Consider the following 12,404-nt stretch of genomic DNA (forward strand, 5'->3'; position numbering starts at 1 on the left):
CAATACCAGCAGCAGTTTTCCCTGGTGAGCAGTAGCTTTACTACAGTGATCTAATGAGCAAAAAGAGTGCTAACATTCTGATTTTATGGCAAATGTGTGACACATTTGAATGCCTTCTTGATGGAATCAAAGTAAAAAACTGAAAGTATTTCCTACTGAGGAGACTGCAGTAAATGAGGAAATTAGGAAACTTCATAACAAATAAGTCTCCCAAGATGGCCACCAGAGACAAAAGAGCCCAAATGTAGCCCAAATATCACCCAGATGTAGCCCAAGTATAGCCCAATGACAGAATGTCCAAGAATGTTCTTAAAAACAACTAGAGCACTTACTGTCTTCATTATGACAAAAGTATGGCACACCTGAAACCATCTTGATTGGAATAAACTGGTAACACTTAAAACATTTAATTTAAAAAGGAACACAATGAGGGGGTTCATTTTGCCATAGAAATTATGATTAATGCGAAGAAAGAAAATGAGGGCACATTTTGAGTGACTTCTCAAATCCTCTTCTATTTCATTAAAAAATTCTGACATGCAGACTGAAACATGCACTTTTAATACCAGGAGCAGACTTCCATGATGAACAGTAGTTTTACTACAGTGATCTAATGAGCAACTAGAGTGCTAACATTCAGAATTTATGGCAAATGTGTGACATATCTGAATACCTTCATGATGGAATCAAAGTAAAAAACTGAAAGCATTTCCGACTGAGGAGACTGCAGTACATGAGGAAATTAGGAAACTTCATAACAAATAAATCTCCCAAGATGGCCACCGGAGACAAAAGAGCCCAAATGTAGCCCAAAATCACCCAGATATAGCCCAAATATAGCCCAATGACAGAAGTGTGCAAAACACTTATTATTTTGTGTTTTTGCAGTGTTATATAGTGCAGACTTGTCAGGTATTGGAGTGCTTTACATGAGCATTGGTTACATCACACAAGAACAAATTCATTTTGGTTGTAGACATGGGGAGACTAAGTGATTTGACCAGAATCACAGAATGTCGAGCTGAAGCAGAAACTTCAACCTGGCTCCCCAGTTGCAAAGTCTGCAGTTCTGGAAGTAACACCACATCCTCTCCCCTAAGTGCAACATTTAATCAAGTTGTCAACTAGATAAAAAAACATAAAGATAACAAATAATTTAAAAGTGCTTTGTCGCTATTTGAAAACTCAGAAAATATGTCCTTATTTTAGTCTTTTAGAGCACTAACCATAATTTTGATGCCAATAAGACCCTCTCATATATGTAATTTCTAAAGGAATGCTCTAGGTATTACAGTTTTGATTACATCAAGATGATGTCAGGCGTTCCACACTTTTGTAATAAATATAGAATGTTAGCAATCTAGTTGTTCATTAGGATACTGTTGAGAAGCAGAGGCCAGGGGCACGGACTCTGAAAATTGAAGGCAGGTAGGAGGGTGCAAAGGCAACAATTTAACCACACTGAGCAGGCAGGAAGGGCCGTGGAAGCACAACAGACTATGGAGGGCAGTGGAAAGGGGGGCAGGGGCAACAAACCAACAATACAGGACTTGCAAGAGAGGCTGTTGGAGGGAAGATCTATTACGGGTCAAGGAAGCTAGGGGCGGTCCCCAGAGCCCCGGGAGCCACCACAGAACTGAGCAGGAGAGTGAGTCAGGGACAAAAGGGGCACCTTAATTTGAGCCGGGGTGCCTAGGAACGCTTGCGCCAAAAAATGAAGAAAACAGATATATGAGACATGGAATTGGAGGCAGAATACAATGGCAGTTTAATGAGAAGATGCAACTTCAAAGAAACCGCAGAATAGAGACATAAAGTACAAAATACAGAATCCAGATAATCATACAGCTGTCATGATATTCTCTGTATCTCAATTAATGGACTGACAGAGAGAGAGAGAGAAAACACATCTATAAATGCATCATGAGAAACAAGTTACACCAAGGAAAATGTTACCTAGGAACACTCACATTTACTCTTAGAGCAAGCATTCCTGCAATTACAATACAACATCTTTTAAATGCAAAAGTAAAGAGAACAATGGTTAAACATAACATGACATTTCATATAGGTAAAATAGAATAAGATACTTCAAGCAAAGCAGAGCAAGACATTTTAAGCAAAGGAAGACAAGAGCTCCCAGTTCTTGGGGAAAACCTGCACAGCCTGTTAACCTACATACAGACGGCGAGGTTGTCCGTTGATATCTGTGGGTGCTCCCTTTTTATATCATTTTGTGGGCTCCTTTGCACGCTACATCTACCTACGTATGCTACCCAAAAGCTTTGTCTGCAGATTTTACCAGACATTTCGTCATTTACCCACTTAATGCTGACAATGGACTGGGTGAAAAGGTCAGTCTCTCAGGCCAATCGCTTATCGTAAGTTCCATAGAGCAAGCAGAAAATAATGGGTATTGTACAGGAATTCAATATATTCATGTATAAAATCTCCTCAGTTCTCCTAACTTGATGCTCTGCGGTTGCCACTTCCTTAAAAGCGGGAAACCTGCCCAGGAAGCAAGTACCAGTCCAGGATGCAGCCTACTGTATGTCGACAGCTTCAGGGGGATGTTGAACTTTGATACCGAGCACGGAGCACACGGGTAGGGTGGGGGCTACTAGTTTGGAGCAGAAGGCCTCGCAGACCTGCCTTCAGACTGCTATACACTAAAATTGCAGAGCTATGGTCAATTTAACAAAGAGGCCTACATATTGAACAGAAGGTCCTACACAGGGGTTTTATGCTGGCTGAGTGGTAAGGATGTCTCAGGATAATTATATAGCAACACAGGACCCGCTGGTCAATTTAATACGGCCTACAAATGCGGCTGGCAGGGCAAGGACAAGGGTCTCATACTTCAGGTGTGGACAGAACGGGCCAGGGGCCCCCTGTGATACAAAATCTACCCTCCTTCAAGGCTGTGGCAATGTAATAGACCATTGTGGGCAGAAGGAAGAGGCAATGGTAGTACAACCATACATGCCAACAGACCCGATTCAGCCAGGAAACGTCCAATGTTTTTAAGCTCAAATGGGCTTTATTTGATCTGTCTCCTGTCTACAATATCCTCTTTTTCAATGTAACTCAAAGGGGAAAATCAATACCCCAGTTTTTTTTCAAAATCTCCCTCTTACCAAGTTCAAAATGTTCGCAAGTATGGTACATTGGATCATGGAAGGAAATGGGATAGGGACATGGACTTGGATAACAGAGGACAGGAGAGACATGGAGAGGTGCACCAAACTGACCCTGCAGGGCAGGCATCAGGGTTTGCAGCAGCACAATACACCACACAGGGCATGCAGGACGGGAGTGCAGCACAACAATCCATAGAAAGCAAGAGGGAGGGGACAGGACCATGCACATGGACAACAGAGAACAGAGGGGCAAGAGGCAATGGTAGCTAGCTGACCATAATGGACAGACAGGAGAGAAGGCTGCAGCATAACAGACCATAAAGGGCAGGAGGGACGGATCAGGGGCATTACAATGGAACAGACAAGCCAGGAGGGAGGGAGTAGGGGTCTGCACATGTAAACAGAGGGCTGGGGGCAAGGGGGCAGGGCAGGAGCAGCAAGATAGCCATGGAGGTCAGGCAGGATGGGCACTAGAAGCAAGACACAACATGAAGAGCAACAGTGAGACTGTGATGGCATACACACAGACCATGGAGGGAAGGTGGGAGGGGGTCAGGGGCAGCTAACTGACCACACAGGGAAGGTGGGAGGGGCCATGGCAGCACAGAAGACCATGCATGGCAAGTGGGAGGGTTAGTGGCAGCACAATGGCTATGATGGGCAAGAAGGAGGGTGCAGGGGCATGCACAAAGGATGATGGAGGATAGAAGGGAGGGTTAGGACCTGTGCACAGACAAGAAAGTTCAGGGGAAGGGGCCTCACAACAGACCACACGGGGCAGGCAGGAGGAGCAGTTGCAGCACAACAGACCAGGGAGGGCAGAAGGGTGTGGCAGTACAATGGACCATGTAGGACAGGAGGAAGAGGATAGAGGCATGGCATGTGGACAGGCAGGGTGGAGGTGGCAGGGACAGGTTACAGTCATCTGACAATGCTAGGCAGGTGGGAGGGGAGTGGCAGCTCAACAGAACACTCAGAGTAGATAGGAGTGGCAGGTCCATGGGACATGGTGGGCAAAAAGGATGGAGCAGGGGCATGCACAAAGACATCGGAGGGCAGGGGGAAGGAGAATAGGGGCAGCAAGCTAAGCACAGAGTTTAAGCAGGAGGTCAATGATGGGGCATATAATTGGGCAATGGAGGGCAGGAGGAGTGGACTGGTACATCATACTAAATTGAGGGCAGTGGCAGCACATCGGACCATGCATGGCAGGAGGGAGGAGGCTAGTCCATGGATTCACACAACAGAGGATAGGGAGGAGGGGGATTGGGCAGCAAGCTAACTGTTCAGAGAAGGCGGGCATTAGAAACGTTATTGTTTTTAAAACATTTTGTCTGTGCAAACTACTTAAAATATGAACAAGTATGCAGCATAATCTCACTTTTATTCAGGAAGAAGAAGACGTTAGTGACTGTGACTCCGGGCTCACTTGGCAAAAACACCCCCTGACCCTCCACCCCCTATCGCAAAATGTAATGCCCGTGAAAAGGGTAGGTGAACACAGTGTTATATAGAACATAGTCCTGAGAGCACGATTGAAAATGAAAACTAGATATAGTGTATGGTATAAACTATGCACCAAAAAGTGTGATATAAGATGAACCAGGCGTGAAATATAATATGCAATACATTGTGCGCAATGACAGATTCATTGGAGAGCGCGAGATAGCACAGGCACTAGCGCGTGCTATGCGATATGCGCCTTGGAGTGTAATATGCACAGGGCAGTGTTGTGTAACCTAACTAGTCTCTAAAGTTGTAATATAAAATATGTGCTGGGGAGTGTAAAGTTGCACATGCACTGTGACAAAGATATGGATCCCAAATTGTAATATGTATGGCATAGCACTGTGCGTTATAACATAGGCATCGAGGAAGGCATGTTAGATGGGGCAATATAACCCGTGCGAAGACAAGTGTGGCATGACATATTCACGGGGTGGTGTTACAGTGCACATGGGCTAGAGAGTGTTATAGCATATGCACTAGCTAGTGGAATACAACACAGAGGTGTGTAGCACTCGGCAGGCAATGGTGGGTGTAACACAGCATTGGGCTCTGTCAGGAGCGCGCTGTGACTCGCAAGTGATGTTCGTCCCCTTTCCAGAGAGTAAAATAAAAAGTATTACACATCCGGCAGTGGATGTGTGTTTTATTAACCGTGAGGGGGGTTTCTTGCATAGTTTTGGTCGAATTTTTGTCGAATCCCCTTTGAATGGCTTGGTGTGCATGTGTATTAAATGTGCCCGTCAATAGCTACCCATGTTTGTATAAATAAACGACAAGGGTGTCTACCGGGATTAGGCACGGTAGAGCATCAGACATGTCAGAGCTTCACTAGTGGTGTAAATACATTCCACGTGGATTAATTGCATGCATAGTCGCCTTTTAATGAATATCACGCAAATCGTCATGGTGATAGGTACGTACGGTTTGTCCAGCATGTCCTAGGTGTGTCTATAAATATATATTTTTTAAAAATAATAAAAAACAGTGGCCGGCCCTGGGGATTGGGGTCAAAAAAATATAATTAGGAGACAGGCCCTGGGGGATGGGGTCATCAGGGCCAATAAATTAGAATAAGAAGGGGAACCACACAGCCCCCCTTCTTAAAAAAATAAAATAAATAAAAGACTGGCATCGTGCCGGAGGCCATGCCCCCTCCGTGCAGCACTCTGCAAACGCGCCCCCAACAGGCATCTCCAGTATGCGCCAGGGAGCTGCGCTGCAGACAGGTGTTCTGAGGCCAAGCCCCTTTTTACACCTCTCTGCAACGCAGCTCTGTGGCGCTTACTGGAGGTACCTAGTGGTCTAGTGTGACCCTAGGGACCCTTAGGATTCAAGGGGACTTAATCTCTCAACTTAGAACAGCCACAGGGCGCGTTTACACAGTGGTGAAGGGAGGGGACGGGGCCTGAGGTGACGTGTGCAAACACGCACCATGGCACGTTTTAAATTGGGGATATAATTTCCCTTCAATACTGAGGGCCCCTGGGGGCTAACTAGCCCACCAAGTGCTTCCAGTAAGCGCCACTGAGCTGCATTGCAGAGAGGTGGTCCAGGCCGTGCCACTTTTTACACCTCTCTGCAACGCAGCTCTGTGGCACTTACTGGAGGTACCTAGTGGGCTAGTTGGACCCTAGGGACCCTCAGGATTCAAATGAACTTAATCTCCCAACTAAAAACGGACACAGGGCGTGTTTACACAATGGTGAAAGGAGGGGACGGGGCCTGAGTTAACGTGTGCAAAAACGCCCAGTGGCCTGTTTTAAGAGGTAGTTTTAATCCCCATGCCCTATTATATACTAGGGGCTTATAGAGGAGGTAAGGCTAATCACAGGGGGACCCCAACGCATAATGTTCCCTAGTGTATGTAGGTGTTTTCACTGTATTCTAAGTGTCTTTTAACATAGCACTGGCTCTAGGACTGGTTAGTCAGACTCAGTTACCACCAGTATCCGTCTGAAAAAGTTGAGGGTACAGGATGATTTTGCAACAAGGCTTCTTTCTGCTCTTCTTTTTGTTCTTTCTGCACGTTATCCTTCTTCCTGCACTTATCTTCGTATTTGAGGACTTCTGTTGCTTCTTTCTGCACTTCTTTTGTTTCTTTCTGTGCTTTTTTTCTTCTTTCTTCACATGTCCTATCTCTGTAGGCATAGTTAGAAATTAGCATTTAAAAAACCTTTGAAATTAACAGAAAAAACCATAGGTTTCAGGCATGTTATAGTTAGGAATTAGCATTTAAAAAACCTCAGAAATTCACTGAAAAAACCATAGGTTTCAGGGGTGTTATAGTTAGCTGGACTTTTCACTTGTACAAAACCATTGAAATTCCCCCGTTATAGTTAGTTCAGCTAACTATAACTCGCGCGCCCGCAATGCACTGCTGATGACGTCACATATTACATCACTCATGACATGGTCAGTGACATCACTCATGACATCACTGATGACATCTCAAATGACATCACTGATGACATCACTGATGACATCATCCTTGTGATAGAGTGGCAGACCTCCTCTCACCCTAATATAACCTTTGATACACACATTCAAAAATAGAGACTAAAATTTTCAAAACAATGGACATACCAATACCAGTTACAATAACCTCTTCAGTAATTCTAAGATCCACATACACATCCACTCATTCACCAACAGTCCAATACAGTCACTCATACATGTACTCACTCATCATATGTACTCATACACCTATACATCCTGTTACACAATGCCACTCATCCATAGAGTTACTCACACACATAGTCACTCATGCTAATAAAGAATCAAACATACATTTACTTGCATATACAGTTATACACACACCACCACACTTACTTCTACGGAAACTTACACATACTTAGTCTTTTAAACAATCACTTATAGAAACACATACTTATTCATACAGGAACTCTTTCAATCTCTCACTCTCACATATACTCACATATATACACCAATAGTCACATATACTAGTTTAAAACATATGTAGTTACTCATAAAGACACTATTGAGACAGTCATTCACTCACTAACACACCCATACACACACTCATCCACCCATACAGTCCTGCACACATACTGCGTTCAACACATACAAACAGTGAGTCACTCATTCATGCACCTATGCACTACGTAATACCCCCCACCGAACCATGCAGACACTCAGACTGATACTCAAAAAACCAACTAATAACCTATATAGACACCCATGTAGCTACTCACCAACCCATGCAGCCACTTATACACAAAGTGAGAGACTGATACAGATATTTACATATTTAAACATTACTCACTAAGCCATGTATTCACTATGATACACTTAATCAGTCAGTTACACAATCAATTTTTCAAAAACAAATCATCCATTTAGACACTTATATACCCATTTATTCTTCCATCGACCTTGAGATATACATATATAAAACATATTTAATTTTCAGAATAACACACATTCACTGGATGATGTCATCAGTGATGTCATCAGTGATGTCATTTGAGATGTCATCATGAGTGATGTCACTGACCATGTCATGAGTGATGTAATATGTGACGTCATCAGCAGTGCATTGCGGGCGCGCGAGTTATAGTTAGCTGAACTAACTATAACGGGGGAATTTCAATGGTTTTGTACAAGTGAAAAGTCCAGCTAACTATAACACCCCTGAAACCTATGGTTTTTTCAGTGAATATATATATATATATGAAGAGAAAACGCCTTCAGGTAACCAAATCCTTGGCAAAAGACGAAGCGTACCCAATATGAATTTGTGCCAGCGTTTATTTAGTGCCCAACACCAATGCCGCCATTACGCGTTTCAGCCCTCGTGGGGCCTTGATCACATGACAATGTTTGAGGGCGTGACTGAAGTATTTAAAGTGAAAAAACCTCATTATCAAATGCATCAGGTGTGTAGTTAAGCAATGGACAGAAAACATCCTTCGATCGCACCACAGCATATCGGTTAATGCATGATAGATCAGAGCATAACATCAATGTACAATACATGATTTGAAATCACCGTAAAATACGGGAAATGGGGTAAAGAACAAAAATCTACACAGATTATATATACATATATAAATATATAAATACATAAAAACAGATGTATTACAGAATCCTCCACATGTTCTAAAAAAACGTATTTTTTTATAAAAACATATGTGAATTCTAAAATATATAAAAAACACGATATACGCCTAAATATATATAGATAAATAAATAAATAAATATCATATATAAATATTCGGATATCTGTTTAAAAAGATTAACTGTTGATCATTAGTCACTTCAAAGATAATACATGTGTTCATGTTCTGTGTATGATATCTCAGATGTTATTGGACATTTCGTCGATAATAAGAGACAAATGCCAGTCATTCCCTCCATTAATGTCCTATTGCTATATGTGCAAAGATGCAAAGATACAGCATCATAAATATGTGCAACCAAGTGTATATATAAAAATACTATAAAAAATAAATCTAATCATAAAAAGACCCTATAGGTCACGGGAGAAGGCAGCCTTGCATGTTTAAATACTGAATTTTAAAATTTTTAAATTATTTAGAGACAGGTAAAAAAGTCTTCACTAGCATTAAGTCCATTTGGTGTTTTGCAGTCCATGAGAATAATATGTCTTGTTTCCAATTTACGAAGTAATGACTCTCGATTACCACCTCTTCTTAGGGGCAGGACTGTGTCTATGGCAAAATATTTAAGGCCTGCTGGGTTTCTATTGTGAACTTCATTGAAGTGCCTGGCAACTGGGTACGTTGAGTCTCCATTGGTAATGGCTCGTAGGTGCTGGAGTATCCGCTTGTGAACCTGCAACTTGGTACTACCCACGTTGCGCAGGCCACACGGACACTCCAGCACATACACCACGTACTCAGTCTTACAAGTAAGTTTGTGCTGAATAGGGACAGGACTCGTACTCAGGGGAGTAATGAATTCTGTTTTGTTGACCCCATTCTTACAGGCCTTACACACTGAACATTTAAAGAAACCTGTGCTGCTGTTAAGCCAGGAACTATTTGTTCTGATTTCTGGGCTACTAGATACTAGGCAATTGCTTAAAGACCTTGCCCTCCTATATGTAATACTAGGGGATCGCGGTAATTGGCTCCCCAATACCGGATCATTCACAATCAGTGCCCAGTTTTTCTTTATGATCTTACGAATAGTCTGATGTTGGCTATTATACGTCAGAATCAATCTTGACTCTGTGTGTTCACCAGAAACCAATTTCTTTCTGCCTGAGAGTGCTAGTGCCCTGCCTGGTTCATTGGCTTTGCAAATGGCCTTATCAATGAGTTCCATAGGGTAACCTCAACTCAAAAACCTAGTTTTGCACTCTCTTTGTGCAATACTACAGTCCATGTCATTGCTACAAATTCTTCTAATACGAAGCATTTCTCCGTATGGCCGGTTGATGACTAGTAGTGTGTAGTATAGCGTTACCCGCCGTTGGTTTTCTAAACAAACTAGTCTGCAATACATTGGAACAAACCCGAATTTCAACATCCAAGAAACAGATAGATGTATCACTGATCTGCCCAGAGAAGCCAAGATTCAATTCATTGTTATTCAGATTGTCTATAAATTGCTTAGCTTCACTTTCTGGTCCATTCCAAATTATTAAAAGGTCATCAATATACCTCTACCACTTTACAACATTTTCAGACATGATTTTGGAGTACGTGGGTATGAGGACATGTTCTTCCCAGTACCCCTAATGTAGGCAAGCGTAACTAGGGGAAAAACATGCCCCCATAGCCACGCCCCTCACCTGCTGGAATACTTGGTTAGAAAACAAGAAAAAATTGTTCTCAAGGCATATGTTGATCATTGATAGTAACATTCTGTTATGTTCATGAAAATGGATGGGTCTCAAATTCAAGTAGTATTCTATGGCTTTCATACCATCCCTGTGATGAATGCTAGTATATAGGGAGGATACATCTAAGGAGATAAGAAGGTACCCTGGTTGCCACATTAAACCCTCCATTTTCTTCAATAGATCACCAGTATCTAGAATGTACGATGGAAGTCTTTTTACAAAATCCCGCAGAAAAAAATCAACATATTTGCTAGTGTTTTCCATGATGTTTTTACAGGCTGAAATGATGGGACGGCCTGGTGGTTTCACGCTGTTCTTGTGAATTTTAGGAATAAAGTAAATTATCGGCATCACCGGATGGTCATTCTTTAGAAATTTGAACTCGTCCATTGTTATTAGACCCATGCTTCTCCAACCCATTAGCTTTGTATGGAATAAATTCCATGCCTGTTTCACCTCAGTCATTGTGGATCTTTTGTAACATTGTCTGTCATTCAATTGGCCCAATGCCTCCTCCATGTACATGTCTCTTGGCCATAGTACCACGTTTCCGCCCTTGTCCGACTGGCGAATAACAATATTAACATCATTCTGCAACTTCTTGACGAGTTGGTGATATGCAAAGTCACGATATCGATGTTTCTTATTAATATTTGTTTGTTTTAGGTGCAGATTCTTTAATTCTTGTGATACTTTGTCTTGAAACATATCAATGTTATCTTTCAACATAAGGGGACAGAATGTTGATTTAGGTTTAAATGGGGTAGGTACTATTATTCCTCCATGTCCCAAACCAAAATTAACTGAATGTGTTGCGGTATCATCCTGCATATGCAGTAGGTCCTGTAGAAGCTCAGCGTCCCCTGCTGTTAATAAGGTGGGACTTAAATTAGGTTGTGCAGGTATCGTTGTTTTGGTAGATTTGTGAGTTGAAAAGAATTTTCGCAGTTTCAATTTACGAACAAATCTAAACACATCGATTTTGGTATTAGCATAATCGAAATTGCTTTTGGCACTAAAAGTTAGTCCTAATGCCAGAATGTTATTTTCTTGTTCACTTAGTACGGTATCCGTGAGATTTATGACAGTCAAATGGTCACTCAGTTTACACAATGAGTTTACCTGCGTTGCCACTGCTTGCGGGTTTTCTTGTAGGGTTTCTTTGCGTGCACGTTTGCGCAATTTGTTGCATCTCCTCCTTGTGCTCCGTTTCCTGTTGACATTTTGTCGGTGTCTGCATTTCGGACACTCGAGCGCAGGGTCTGTTTGCGATCTTGGCGCATGCACTCCAGTTCTTGTGTCAGCGTGAATTTGCAAAACCCCATATATATATATATATATATATATATATATATATATATATATTACCTACGGTCGCCAGTAGGTAGTTATAGTTAGGACCACGTTTCCATAGGAAAACCTCAACATTCTATTTTGAATAACTTTGGCGCCGGTCGACGAATCCTCGCGAATTTCTCAAAATAGGTGGGGCGCTACGCTCCGCTCCTACCCTGAAAGTCTTGGGGGGATCCGTCAAGCGGGGGCTGAGATAAAAGGGGGGTCCCAAAACGCGTTTTTCCCATGCATTTTTCCATAGGACCTTTAGAACGAGCTACAGCCCGAACGGCTGAACAGAATTACTCAAAATTTGGCAGAGAGGTAGTCCCTAGGTCAAGGAAGTGCCTTTTGTAGGTTTGGTGTAAATCTGTTCAGTAGATTCTGAGAAAATAGCCTTTAAATCAATATATATATCTGAGCCAGCTTACGGTACGCTTACCGTACGCTTACGGTAAGCGTACGGTGGCGTGCGCGAGCGCGATTCTGATTGGCTCTTAGATCTTAGTAAACATTCGAATCGGCCGAAACCAGGAAGCGGCGGCCGCCATTTTGTGTGTTTCACTCAGAAAAAAAACAGAGAAAACAAG

Source organism: Triturus cristatus, chromosome 8 (assembly GCF_964204655.1).
Source record: "Triturus cristatus chromosome 8, aTriCri1.1, whole genome shotgun sequence".
Classification (NCBI taxonomy): Eukaryota; Metazoa; Chordata; class Amphibia; order Caudata; family Salamandridae; genus Triturus; species Triturus cristatus.